Genomic DNA, 12653 nt, shown 5'->3' on the forward strand with positions numbered 1-12653 from the left:
CGGGGAAGCACGCTCGCTTGTGCACACAGGAGCACTGGGGCGTGTGCAGATGTGTTTTCTCCTCCATTGCTGCTTCATAGACTCACAGAATTGTTTGGGTTGGGAGGAACCTTAAAGACCACCCAGTTACAAGCCCTTGCCACGGGCAGGGCCCCCTGCCCCCAGCCCAGGCTGCCCCCAGCCCCATCCAGCCTGGCCTTGGCCACTTCACAGACAGGGCACCCACAGCTCCTTGGGTCAACCTGTTCCAGTGCCTCCCCCCCCCCCATCCTATTCCTACCTATTCCTAAAAACAGACCCAGCAGCAGCATACACCCACCGACCCTCGGAGCCCACTAGTGAAGGAGTCCGGCCCCACATCAGTGCTTCCCCGGGGGCCCTTCACCCCGCTAACCCCGGGGAGCACGGCGGGGGCTGGAGCCAGCCTCCGGCCGGCCCCTCCGCGGCCAGGGGGTGGGCAGCGAGGCGGGGGAGCGGCGAGGAAGGGGTTAGCGGGGGCCTGCCGCAAGGTGGGCCGCGGCGGAGGGTGGGCCCCGGGCGGGCGCAGCGCCGCCGCCCTGCCCGGGGGCTGCCGGCGGGGCTCGGCGGGGCCATGGGGCGCTGAGCCGCAGCGCGCTGCTCCGCTCCGCTCCTCGGGCGGCGTTATCCGCCGCCTTCAATACACAGGGTGCGGGGTGGTTTTTTTTTTTTTTTTTTTTTTTTTGGCCCTTTCCCCCCCCTTTTTCTTTCGCCGTTTTCCCCCTTTTATTTGCCTTTTTGTTACCTCTTTTTTACCTTTCCTTTTTTACCCCCTTCTTTCCCTTTATTCCTTTCTCCCTTTTTCCTTTTCCCCTTTTTTTCCCTTTCCTCCCTTTTTTCCCTTTCCTCCCTTTTTTTCCCTTTCTCCCCCTTTTTAACCCTTTTCCTCTTTTTTTCCTTTTTCCCCTCTCTTCTTTTTATTTCTCCGCCATCCTCACCGCCCAGCTCTCTCTCTGCCTCCTCCCGCACCCCCCCCCCCTTCCATCCCTCCCCCCCTCCTCCTTCGAATAACTCGGCCAGGAGCGATCTGGAGGGGGGAGAGGAGCCGAGCAAACCTGTAGCGGCGGAGCCGGCTGGTGGAGAGGTGAGTCGAGGAAGGGGGGAGGCTCCAGCGGGAGGGGTGAAGCGCCGGGTGCCCCCGCTAGGCTCTTCGCAGCCCCCGCTGGGCTCCCTGCAGCCCCCCCGGCGCTTAACGGGAGCCGACCTGTTGGCCGCGCCGGGGATGCTGCCGGCTGCTCTCCCACCCCGCCGGCTCGCTCAGACGGGGCAGCCCCGCAGCGGACCCCCGCGGGGCCGGGGGATGCTGGGCGGGGGCTCTGCGGGTGCCCCCTCCCGGCTCAGCCCCCGCTCCTGCCCGGTGGCGCGGCGGTGGCTCGGGCGCTGTGGTGGTTTGGGGTTTTTCCCCCCGTGGCCGTGGGCACACACGCGTGCGGGAGGAGAGGGGCCCGAGTTGCCATGGAGCGGCGTCACTGCACTTTTGCAGCCCGGGGAGTCCTGGTCTTTATTTCGAGGCCCGCTGTTACCGCGGGTGATGTAATAAGTGCTCGGTGTCTCTGCGGTGTCCTGCTCGTGTGGAGTTAGCTAAGAAGGAAGATCCCAGAGCAGAGGGAGCATCCGCCATACGATTGAGTAGATGGGTCTTAATGAATCTGTTGGAATCAAGGCAACGAGGGAGGAATTTGGCCCCTAAAACCTACCGATGCCGGTGTCAGCACCCAGAAGACTCCCAAAGAGAGTCTTGCCTGTCGCCCGGTCGCCTAGTAATGGGTTTAATGTATTCAGCCCTGCCTCGTTGTATTTCAGGGATAATTTCAATCACCAGATTTAATATATGATTTGCAGTGATTGCCTCCTGATTTACCCACTTGAACATCAAAAGGAATGCATTAAGGAAGGTTGAGCTGCTTTGCTGATGTCCTGAGTGTGAGCTGTTTCTCCTGTTACTCACCAGCAGCTCAGACCTTTTCCACCCACCAAGTTTCACTGTTTTCCATGTAGCAGCTGCATCCTCCTTAGCACGTGCCGCACTGTGTCGCACTCATTTGCTGGGCACCTTGCAAGCTTGTCTTGGCTCTCGGTGGCTTCGGAGCGTGTTGAAAGTCGTCGGGATACAGATGGGCTCCGCGAGGAGACGGTAGCAGAAGGAACTCAGAGAGGGAACAACGGCTCACTGAGGTCTGGTCGGGCTGTGGTTGCTGGAGGAGAGGTGCGGGACCTTGTCTTGCTCGCTGAGCTTGCTGGACTACAACTCCGTCCTCCTCATTGCGTGGGAAATCGAATTTTCCCATTGTTCAGCTGTGAAATAGCTGCACGAGGCTGTGATTGGCAAAGGACTGGATTGCCCAGGTTGCTTACATCACGTAGGCAGCTGCCACCAAAATGACACACTTGATTGAAGGCCAAAAGCACCATATACGTAACCGCCTGTGATTAAGCTCCATATGATGCCTCGGAGCAAGTAAAAACCCCTCCTTCATCTCATCTTGTTTGTAACGAGACTACCGTTGCAGGGATATCATTTGTGTCATATTGTGGGGTTTGGGTTGTTTTGGGATTTTTTTTTATTTTTTTTTTTTTCTTATGGCTGTAAACGTCTGTGACCTGAGATGATCTGCTGTCGCACCTTTGTGTGACGCCAAGTGAGAGCTGGCTGCTGTAGGTGTGCTGGTAGCTGGGAATATAAATTTTACCAGGTAAGAGCTCCCAATGACATTTTTTTCTTTCCTAAAGGAGGTTCGAGTTGGCTTACTATGGGGAGGGAGAGGGTCTTTGTGTGCGTCCTTTCCCCATGTACATGCGTGTGTAGTGATGTGACTATTTATTTCTGCAAATAAGCTTTATCTTTTTAGATTTCGGCATCTTTGGAGATCCTTAGCTGTTTCCTCAGAGTATGCACTGTACCTATAGATAAATCTCCCTGTGCTGCATTTCTGGCTAGATCCTCTCCCTGGCTCTGGTGGGGCAGCCTGCATGTCCCCAGCAGGACCCCCAGTGTGCAGAGCGGAGACAGGGAAGATGGTGGGGCTGGGCTGAACCCTGCGCTGGTGGAAACTTGGAGGTAGCATAAGGGCCGCAGGTATCTGCCCCTGGAGGGCTCCGTCTTGAAGGAGCTGGTCCTGCACTCTGAGGGAGCGTGCAGACCTCGTGCTGCTAGTGCAGCACCTTCCTTTAACTTCCCAGAGGGGCAGAACCAGGCCAGGGCTTGATCCTGCAAACTGATGGATTTCATCAGTGAACATGAACAAAAGCACTTTCAGAGTATCTCCTTGATATTGAATCTTGCAAAAAGAAAAGAAAAAGAAAGAAAAAGAAAGAAAAACAAAACAACCAAACCCACCAAAACTTAAAGAAATAGCTTGTACAAATGCTAATTTAGACAAAATCTTCCTTTCCTATGTCGGCTGCATGGGAAGACCAGGTTGTACCTCCTCTCGCTGTACTCTCACTCTCTGACTTCATTATCATGCAGTTTTTATCCAATCATAATGTGCTTGCTGATGCAGCTTATTCCTACCATATCAAGATATATGGGTGTATATATAAATATAGATGAATATATAAACAACGTTTTTGTGGCCACTTGTCCAGGCTTTCCATCAACAGAATAAATCCCCAGCCCAGTCTCAATACATTTAAATGGCTGGTCCTGTGCATCTCATACAGCCTCCAGGAAACGTTCCTCTGTAAGTTATAATGCAATGCAAGTCCTCTCATTTTATTTTTCTTTAAACGACCTAATTTCTAAGCAAAATCATTGTCTGACCAGTATTGAGATGATAGTACTATGCATGTTTTATCTTCCAGAGTTATTGTAAGCTGAACAAAATACCCATTGAAAAACTACTTGTATTAGAAATACCAGTAAACATCATTTTAGTCGATTTGTGCACATATAACTTTATTGATTCAGCATGAAATATGGTAGGCAGTCTATTTGGAGAGGTAAAATGAAACAGGCAGTGCCTTTTCAGAATATGTTGGCAATGTAGAATGGGTTTGAGAGCATTCATTTTAGCCAGGTGGGTTGCTAAGGTAAACTAAAATGATTTTTTTATGGGTCCTGTAAACAATGCCAAGTCAGTTTTATTCGGTTTTACACAGGCTACAGCTAAAGATATGTCAGTTACCTCAGCTGTTAAGGGGGAAGTGATATGTATGGAGAAGCTTTGCAAGACTGGATAGTCTTTAATTGTATTTTTAACCTGTGAATGTGGTTAGTGTAAAAAGTGTAAGCAAGAAACTGAAGTAAATACGGGGTATTATGCAATAGTACTTGGGCTATCGTGAAAAGAGGGCATTAGAAGCAAACCATTTTACAGGTCTGCTTTTAATTAAAGGCAGTCTACTTTGATAAAAGCACAAAAATATGAAAATGTTTCTCCAAATAAAGGCTTTAAGCAATGGTAATTAAAGTCACAGCATGGATTTAGTCTGTTGAACCTGAAGTCCACGGGTAGGACACGGAAAATGTATAGAAATTCAGTGGGTGGTTCTAAAACTGCCCTTTCATTCCTTGAACTTAATATCTGCTTGCGGAGGCTTACAGGGCATAATTGTATATACATTTTTATAGCGTGATAAAAAAAAACAACCTTAGACGTCTGCACTGCGTGCTGTCATTAAGTCTGCTCGCAGCTGAGGCTTTCAGGCTTTCAGGCAGCACACACCTCCCCATGCCCCATGAAATCCGGCTGGGCAGCCTGCATGCAGGTTGCAGCTGCTTGGGGCTGGGGTCCTGCAGCATCAGTGGGTGCCTGGCAGGGTGCAGGGGTCTCAGAGTGGGGTGCCAAGGTGCAGCGGCCCCCTGCTGTCCCCGAGCCCCAGCAATGAGGTGCACAGCCACACTGGGGGAGCTCAGTGCTGCCGCTGCTGCCTGGGGCTCTCCAAAACACCCCTTGCCTTTCCCTCCTGGACTTCCATTGTTATCATGCATGGTTGTGGTAGTTCTTCCTTGAGTTCTTCCCTGAGATATCTGCAGTTCATTCTGCAGAACGGTTTGGGATATTTGTAAGTGCAGTAAGGGTCAAAATCCATCTCTTTTGCCTTTGACAAGCTACAGAGCCTGCCTGCAGGCTCTGTCTCCTGCAGAGTCAGGAGGACGCTTGGGTGGGATGCTGTAGATGACAGCGCGGTGGGCATGTGTGTGCAGAGAGAGTGTGTGTGTGCAAGCAGTTTCCTCAGGATCTTTATTCCCTGATGCCAACACCTAGAAACAGGGACGTGAGGGAGCCCAAGAAACTGAGAGCTCTCTTGGTCGCATCCCTTACAAGAAGGGAATAGCTGAGGAAACAGACACTGCTGATATCCTGCACAAATTCCAGTTTGGTTTAATTCCTTCCTAACCTAAATTCTCTTTGTGTTTGTACTCGCTTCCAGCCAGGGGCCTGATTCTGCAAAGGGGTCAGTAGGGCAGAGACTCACTGAAGTTAATGAATTGCGGGCGAGCCCGCCCCTGCTCTGAGATTGATCCAGTTTAATGAGGTTTTCTTCATTCTCCTCTATTTGCAGGACCATAGCTGCATAGTTTGCATAGTTTGCATAGATACCAGGATCGTTTTGAAGGTTTACCCAATTCTGCAAAGCCATAGGCAAACAGCTCCATAAATAGCCCATTGGCTTGAGCCAGCACTGCTGATGCTTGCAACCTGTCCCAGTGAAGGTAACTGGAGTTTTACCATCACCTCCCATGATTGCTGCAGCCCCCAGGTCAAGCGTGTCCCTGTGGACATGCATGTGAAGACCCAGACATATCTGTGCAGCCTATTTGCAAGCTTCTCCAAGGGTCTGAGGACCTCTCTAGATGAAAGATGCTACCAAAATTGTCATAATAATGAGTTGAGATATATTTATGTATTCATACTTGATCTTAGATGCTCTGTTCTGACCCCTTTTAAAAACTGCATTTGAAGAGAAATGCCCTCCGCACTCTTTTTTTCTGCATATTGGTGACCTCCTCCAGGGCAGTGATCCCCCACGGAGAGCTGTCAACTATTATGCTAATGAGATTCCAAATAGTTGATCATCCCTGCCAGGTATTGAGGTTGGGAGCAGCCAGCCCAAGAACAAATCCCAGGAAAAACAAGAAAACGAAGTCTCTGTAACTGTTTTCAATTATTCAGTCTCGGTGGTTCTCCTTATGTTTCAAGAAGAAACATACAAATCTCTCTGGGTCTAGCTTGTTTACAGAGTGCTCGTGGGTTTAAAATACAGCTAGTGTCAGATTTCTGTTGTACATTTCCTTCAAATAAATACTGACATAAAAATAAGGATGCTGTAATTTGTGCCACCCCAAGAGCTAAATACTGCGCTCCAGCAGTATTTTGGTTTCTTGGAACAGCTTTGCTATAATCTTCCAAAGACCGGTAGCTGGAAAAGAAAGAAGCGCAGAGTTTCTCAGGGCTGCTGAGCTCTCTCTGGTAGGGTCTGCTTACTTGTGAATCAAGGTCTTGGGAGACAAGGTGCTCTAGCATGTGCTCAGATCTGAGTTCAGGGAGTGCTTCAGTGATTTGCAGCATCTTTGCTCCAGGGCTTTGACAGCAGCCATCCCTCCCCACTGCTGTGCACAGATGGAGGACATGGCAGGTTTGGGCTCTACCTATATACTTGTCCCATAAGCAGCTAAATGGACTTGTGGTTGGCTTTAAGCAGCTGCTGTGGATGGGCAAAGTTACCCTGGTTGCCTTCTTTGTAATGCAACGCATCCTGTGCTTCCAAATGCAGCTGATATTTCCAGTTTTCTGCATAAAGTGGTGCCATGACTGCAACAGCCTTTGAACCCTTTCCTATCATACCCAGTTCCTGGCATAGTAGTAATTGGTAATAACTAGCCTCATTATTATTAATGACGTGATTCTGAAAACTTCTTGTTGGGGTGGGTGTTCACTGGGGTCAGCTGATCCTCTCCAGCAGACTGGGTTTGTAAGGCATTGCAGTCTGGATTGTGTTTTAAAGTTGGGTCATACTGTGCGTGTGAAGACACTTTACCAAAGAAACTAACAGCCCTGGATGTCTGGGGTGGAGAAGTGCTTGGAGTGTATATCAGTTTGAATCTTATAATATGATCCACCTCAAGTTATACTAAAATTATTCCAGTGTTGTGATTACCCTCTCCACTTTAATTACTTTCTGTCTCATTTATATATGTTGAAGGCTCCCATCCTCATAGCTCCAAGGAAAGTTTCTGTAGGAACCATCAGCTAGTGCTGTTAAAAATGAACCCTCACCAGATGTCCAAAGGCTCCTTTAAAGAAGAGGCCTGGCATAAGTCACATTTATTGGGAGTAATGAATTGTCCTATTAAAAAAACTAAATGTTTTGGCATTTCATTAATAATACATAAGCAACCAACAGGGTATTTGTAGTGTGTTGCTTTGTTAAATCTGCTGTAAAAATTGTCATTATTGATATATTTCATGTTTATAATTACTCATCTGTGACGCACTCAGTCTGTTATGAATAATCCATTGTATATTGTTTTCTTAAATAGGATGCTTGCTCAGTGTGCTGGGGGTGCCAGCAATTGCTTCTAATAATGTCTTCATGTCTGATTTATGCATGTGAAATGAAGGCAACTGGACACGAGTAAGTGAACAGGAGCATGCTCAGAACACTGTCCCCAAGACACTCTCGATAAGCAAACACCCAAGAGTTGTTAGTGAAGGAGAAGCCCATTGAACAGAGCAGAGGAACATGTAGAAATGCATTACGGAGGGACTAGAGATGCACAAGTGACATTTCCTGGCTGTTCTGATGTTCTCTTCATCTCAGCTAAAAGCTCTGCTGTCCTTTTTCTCTCACTGACAGCAAGGACCTCGTTTCCCTGTGTGATGACACACGCAGGCTAATTAGTTCTGTGTTACCTTGTTGTGCCGGTGTCTCCCACTCTGAAAGAAATAAGCTAAGCAAGAAATCTGATATTTTTGTGTTTAAGCAGTGTGGACCGTTGAAGGGCTGCGTGACATGGTCTGAAAAGATGTGGATGACGGCACAAAGCCTTGCCTGCACCATTGACATGCGATGCGTGCTCAGCCTAATGTGCCATGTGCTGACTCTGCCCATGGCCCTGTCTCCTGAGTACCAGGGAAGCTGAGGACTGGGTGAGGGTGGGAGGAGAACTTTCAGATTGCTGGGAAGGACATGCGGTGGCTTTGGTCTCTTTGGCAGTGTTAGCTGCATAGCTTTGGTAGGGAAAGGCAAAGCAAAGGTGAGGTAGAAGGAGGCTGGGACAATGCCCAGGGAGGAGGGCATGGCTGATGGTTCTATTCAGTGTGTTCTCATCTTGGCCTCGAGGCTGCTCAGTCCCTTTGGGTGTCTGCACAGACTTCTGGATTTTAAGGCCCAAGAGAAGCTGTGGATGCCCCATCCCTAGAGGTTTTCAAGGCCAGGTTGGATGAAGCCCTGGGCAACCTGATCTGGTGGGTGGCATCCCTGCCTGCTTGGCATCCCAGTTGGAACTGGATGACCTTTAAGATCCCTTCCAACCCAAGCCATTCTGTGATTCTATGATCTGATTCTATGATCATAATTTTATGATCATCTCATCTGGAAAATGATGCGTCACAAGCCGTTAGATTTCACCCGGTTACCTCCAGCACTGAGTGCAGTAGCTTGCGCTTGGCTAAAGCATGTCTTCCAGCAAGACATCTGGTCTTGTCTGGGAGATAGCAATGTGTCACTTGTCCTGGTAGTTTGTTCCAACGGTTAATCACCTGCGCCATTAAAAACTCTTGCTTAATTTCTAGTTTGCATGTTTATAGCCTCATCTTCCCATCATGGAAGCCTTTCACCTTTAGATTTTAAAGCTTTTTAGTAGCCTGCATTTTTTCCTCTCATAAAGCCTTACTGTGTCCTCAAACAATGTTTTTTATGTTTTTGTTTGTTTGTTTCTCTGTTTTTGTTTGTTTATTTGTTTGTTTGGCAGTGCCTGCCTGATGCACACTACAGGTCCAGCCTCCTTGTAGAGGAGCCGTGCCTACAGAAGGGGATGGGAGGCTGGTGCTCACACACCACAGCCTGCCGAGGGCTAAAAGCTCCATTTCCAAGACTGCCTTTTTTTTCCATTTTTCAGGTGAATTTTAAGAGGAAGGGGGAGAGAGGAAGGTTTGGGTTTTTGTTGCATTGTTGACTTTTCTTTTGCTTTTTAATGTCAGCTTTCAAAGACAGCTGTGGTTTATGTGAAATTGGAAATTTTGGACTAACCATGGCTGAACTCCACCCCTGCAGCCAGAGGTAGGGGGCTGCAGAAATGGCAGAAAGTGGGAGAAGGAAGACAAAAAGCTTGGGATTGCTGTCTGTGAATGGGTTTGGAGACTGAGAAGGTTGTGTGAATGGATGAAATGCTGGTGAGTTGGTTGTGACGGCAAGTTTAAGCCTGTTTGGGAATGGAAAAGCATCTTTATACCCTTTTCTGTGATGTGCTTGCCCTGTGGGTACGGAGCTATCAGGTCACTGCAGCCCTCTCCTCCTGGCGGTTTAAGCTGAGGATCAGCCTGGGCCATAGTTAAAAAATAACAAACAACAACTGTGATTTATAGCTATCCCACTGTGTTCTCACATGTTCAGCATTCAGAAAGAAACGTGCATTATTTTATACTTGACCTGGCATCCTCAGCTCTTCCTTTCTGCCATGCAGGATTCAAAGGCAGCTGTGCAGCTTCAGTTGTTTAGCATTGTGATGTTTTTAAAAGTGACCTTCCTCTTCTTCTTAATTGTCAGATATTCTGGAGAAGGTGGAGAGTGCAAAACCAACTGAAGTGCCTACTGCTTTGTAGTTTTCAAACCTGGAAGTTTGTGGCTTGTGAAGTGCCTCTGTGGCACTACATCCATTAGGCTTGTCACTCAGAGCTTGTTTTCTTCATTTCAGAGGACTTCTTCCATGGTTACATCCTTAAATTCTGAAAGCGGCCCAAGGTTTATAAAGTCCTTTTACCCACTATCACCATGGGGAACTTTATTGCTAGTGTCCCAACCCAATATCAGCCAAAGGGATTTTCTTTGGTCATTTTCTGAAATGGGAATATTTTCTTAAGCTAATGCAAATAAATAATCTCATCCAGCACAAATGCCATGTATTGTGTGGTTAGGATGGGGACACATATGGCCAGAGCTGGAAGTGGTCCCTGGGAGCCAGCTTTAGCCTGTACCAGCATCACCACCAGCAAATGCATGGTGCAGCTCATGTGCATGCATGCTGTGGGTTAGGGTCTCATGTTTGCAGTCTTTATATCCTGGTAAAAGGTGTGGAATGAAACTGGATGGATTTGCTCTATGAAAATATTACATAGCACAGAGTGTAAATACAATGTCTAGCTTCTGATTAGCAACCCTGCTCTCGGAAAGTGGGATTAGTCCTGTTTGCCAGAACTAGAAACAAAACCCTTTCAGAGGAAGCTTTAGGGCTCATTTGCACTCACAGCCCACTGATTTTGCATTACAGTCTGAGGAAATTTGGCTTTCCAAAATGGCCCGGTGTGTTTATTGCTCTATGCAGGCTGCAGCAGCAGACCAGGAGCGGGAAAGTTCTTGTCTTTCTCTTCCTGCAATAGATCTGCTTGTATATGGCACAAATGTTCTTTTCCATGTGTTTTGGGGGGATTTGACTTTATTTGGTATCAATAGCCAGAACTTCCTCAAAGACTTTCCTCCCTGGAAGGATCTATTTTAGGGCTTTCCTTTTGAGGCTCCCTTGCACCAGACCTTATTTTTCTCAATCCCAAGGCGCCCTTCCAAGACCCACTCATATTGATTTTGTAGCTACAGAAAAAGCCATCTGCCTGAGCACACTTTTCATTCCTTCGTCTCTTTACACACCTGAGTTGAGACTGATTAAATAAGACTTCTGCATTTTATTGTGGGAGCTTAAATCCCCACACCTCATTACAGAGCTCTTGATGTGCTCCCCTTCCCCACATCCTCAGAGCTTCTCCCCGCACCAAAATGAGATTCTTCGAGCCCTTCAGGCTTTCCTTTGGTAGCTCAGGCTCATATTTTACTGGAGGTGCCAAGTTTTTGCACAAAATAATTAAAAAACCCTCTCTCTGAACCTATTGTTAGCAATAGCAAACGCAGGTGATAAGGTACAGAGTGACTTAGTGCTCTTCCTAGCAGAAGGATTTTGCCAAAGCCACGTGTCTGCAACAAAACGCTTGACTTGCTTTCCTTTAAATATATTGGCTACAAGCAGAGACGTATGGATTTAGTCCAGTGCTGTTGCTCCCATGCCAGAGAGCAGGGGCTGGCTGCATCCCTCAGCTGTTGCTGCCTGCCTGGGTGAGAGGCATGGGCAGCAGGGAAAGAAAAACAGATCAGAATAGTAATGAAGACTCTTTGGAAAGATGCTGTTGTCCCCTGTCTGACGTGTTATGCCCGGAGCACAGAGGATTAAATTGCCCAGGAATTTCCCAGGTGGTACATAGGACTCTATTTGCTTTTCCTTTTGGATCCAGCTAAAAAGTGTGAGTTATTACACAGCCTGCCTGGAAAGATAATGGCAATCATTCAGCTCTGGGGAAAAGGAGGGACATTTTTGGAAGTCACCACTCTTATTTGCCTTAGATGTTATAATGTTGCTCTGTCCAGGAAGAAGCATCATTATTGCCATTACTTCAATTGATGACTTTTATAAGGATTTTTGGGCAGAGTTGTAAGACTTTACACCTACTGTTTTGGTTTCCCTACCATCCAGTTGCTTCATGGGTTTTCTATGGATTTCTGTATATTTTATCCCTATGAAAATGAAGTTTACACTATTGTACTGCACGTGTGTGCTTGCCCACCCATGTGTGTGTTTTCACATACCATCAGCTTGAATCCTCTGCTCAGCTTCAGCCAGATTTATGGGAGAGATGGACACCTCAGTCTTACCATATTCCCACCAGTCCTCACCAGCATTGTTTCTGTCTGGTCAGTGGTTGTGGGGCTGGTCAGCATCCAAGATGGGACGTTAGCCCAGGTACCATACAACTCCCTGGGCAGCAGTCCAGACCCACCAAATTACAGCTGAATACAGAAGGCAAATACACGGTCCAGGCCAGACAGTGCAAGTGATGTATGTCATGAGCCTGAGGCTGTAAAACCAGGATCAACCTCTGGGCATCATTTTGTGCTGTATGTAGGAAGAGGTGGGAAAGAGGTTAGCAAGAAATCTTTTCCAAATTGGTAACTACCAGGGGACATCCAGGATCGATACAAATTGATCCCAATTCCATCTCGTTCACTGATGCTTAAGCTAAACCTTCCAGTTTAATAGCTGTGTAGATTTTCAATTGGGTGTGAAAGCCTTTTTAAAAAACATATCACAAGAGCTGGGGAAGAATGCAAACTGGAGTGAGTGTAGACATGTGAGCATCGTGTAACTGCCTTCTTTTTTTCTGATGGAAAATTGCTTACGAACATCTTATAAATTTCACAAATGTGGTTGTGCTGAAAGGAAAGGCTGGCAGTGCTGCTGCCGGGCGTTACGGGGGATGTAACCTGCTGGTGAGCTTGGCGCAGAGACTGAAACCTTGGCAAGGTACCATGGTAACATTTCCATACACACGTTTATGGGTTCTTTGAGGTTTTTTTTTGGTTAAATGTCAATGTTTTCATATTATTCAAGGAGATTTTGTTGCTTTGAAATCCCACTATGCCTTTGA

At 47.4% G+C, this 12653-nt stretch overlaps 1 protein-coding gene across 1 annotated transcript in view; it reads left to right on the forward strand.

Annotated features, from left to right (window-relative positions):
* Nucleotides 1–992: 992 nt before the first annotated feature.
* CALN1 (calneuron 1) overlaps nucleotides 993–12653 on the forward strand; it is a gene marked incomplete at its 3' end in the record, with an annotated part of 128257 nt that continues 116596 nt past the window's right edge. Inside the window, exon 1 of the mRNA XM_082776636.1 lies at nucleotides 993–1102. The remainder of the gene's footprint in view (nucleotides 1103–12653) is intronic.

The sequence above is a fragment of the Aythya marila genome, assembly GCF_965140915.1.
Source record: "Aythya marila genome assembly, chromosome: 20".
Lineage (NCBI taxonomy): Eukaryota > Metazoa > Chordata > Aves > Anseriformes > Anatidae > Aythya > Aythya marila.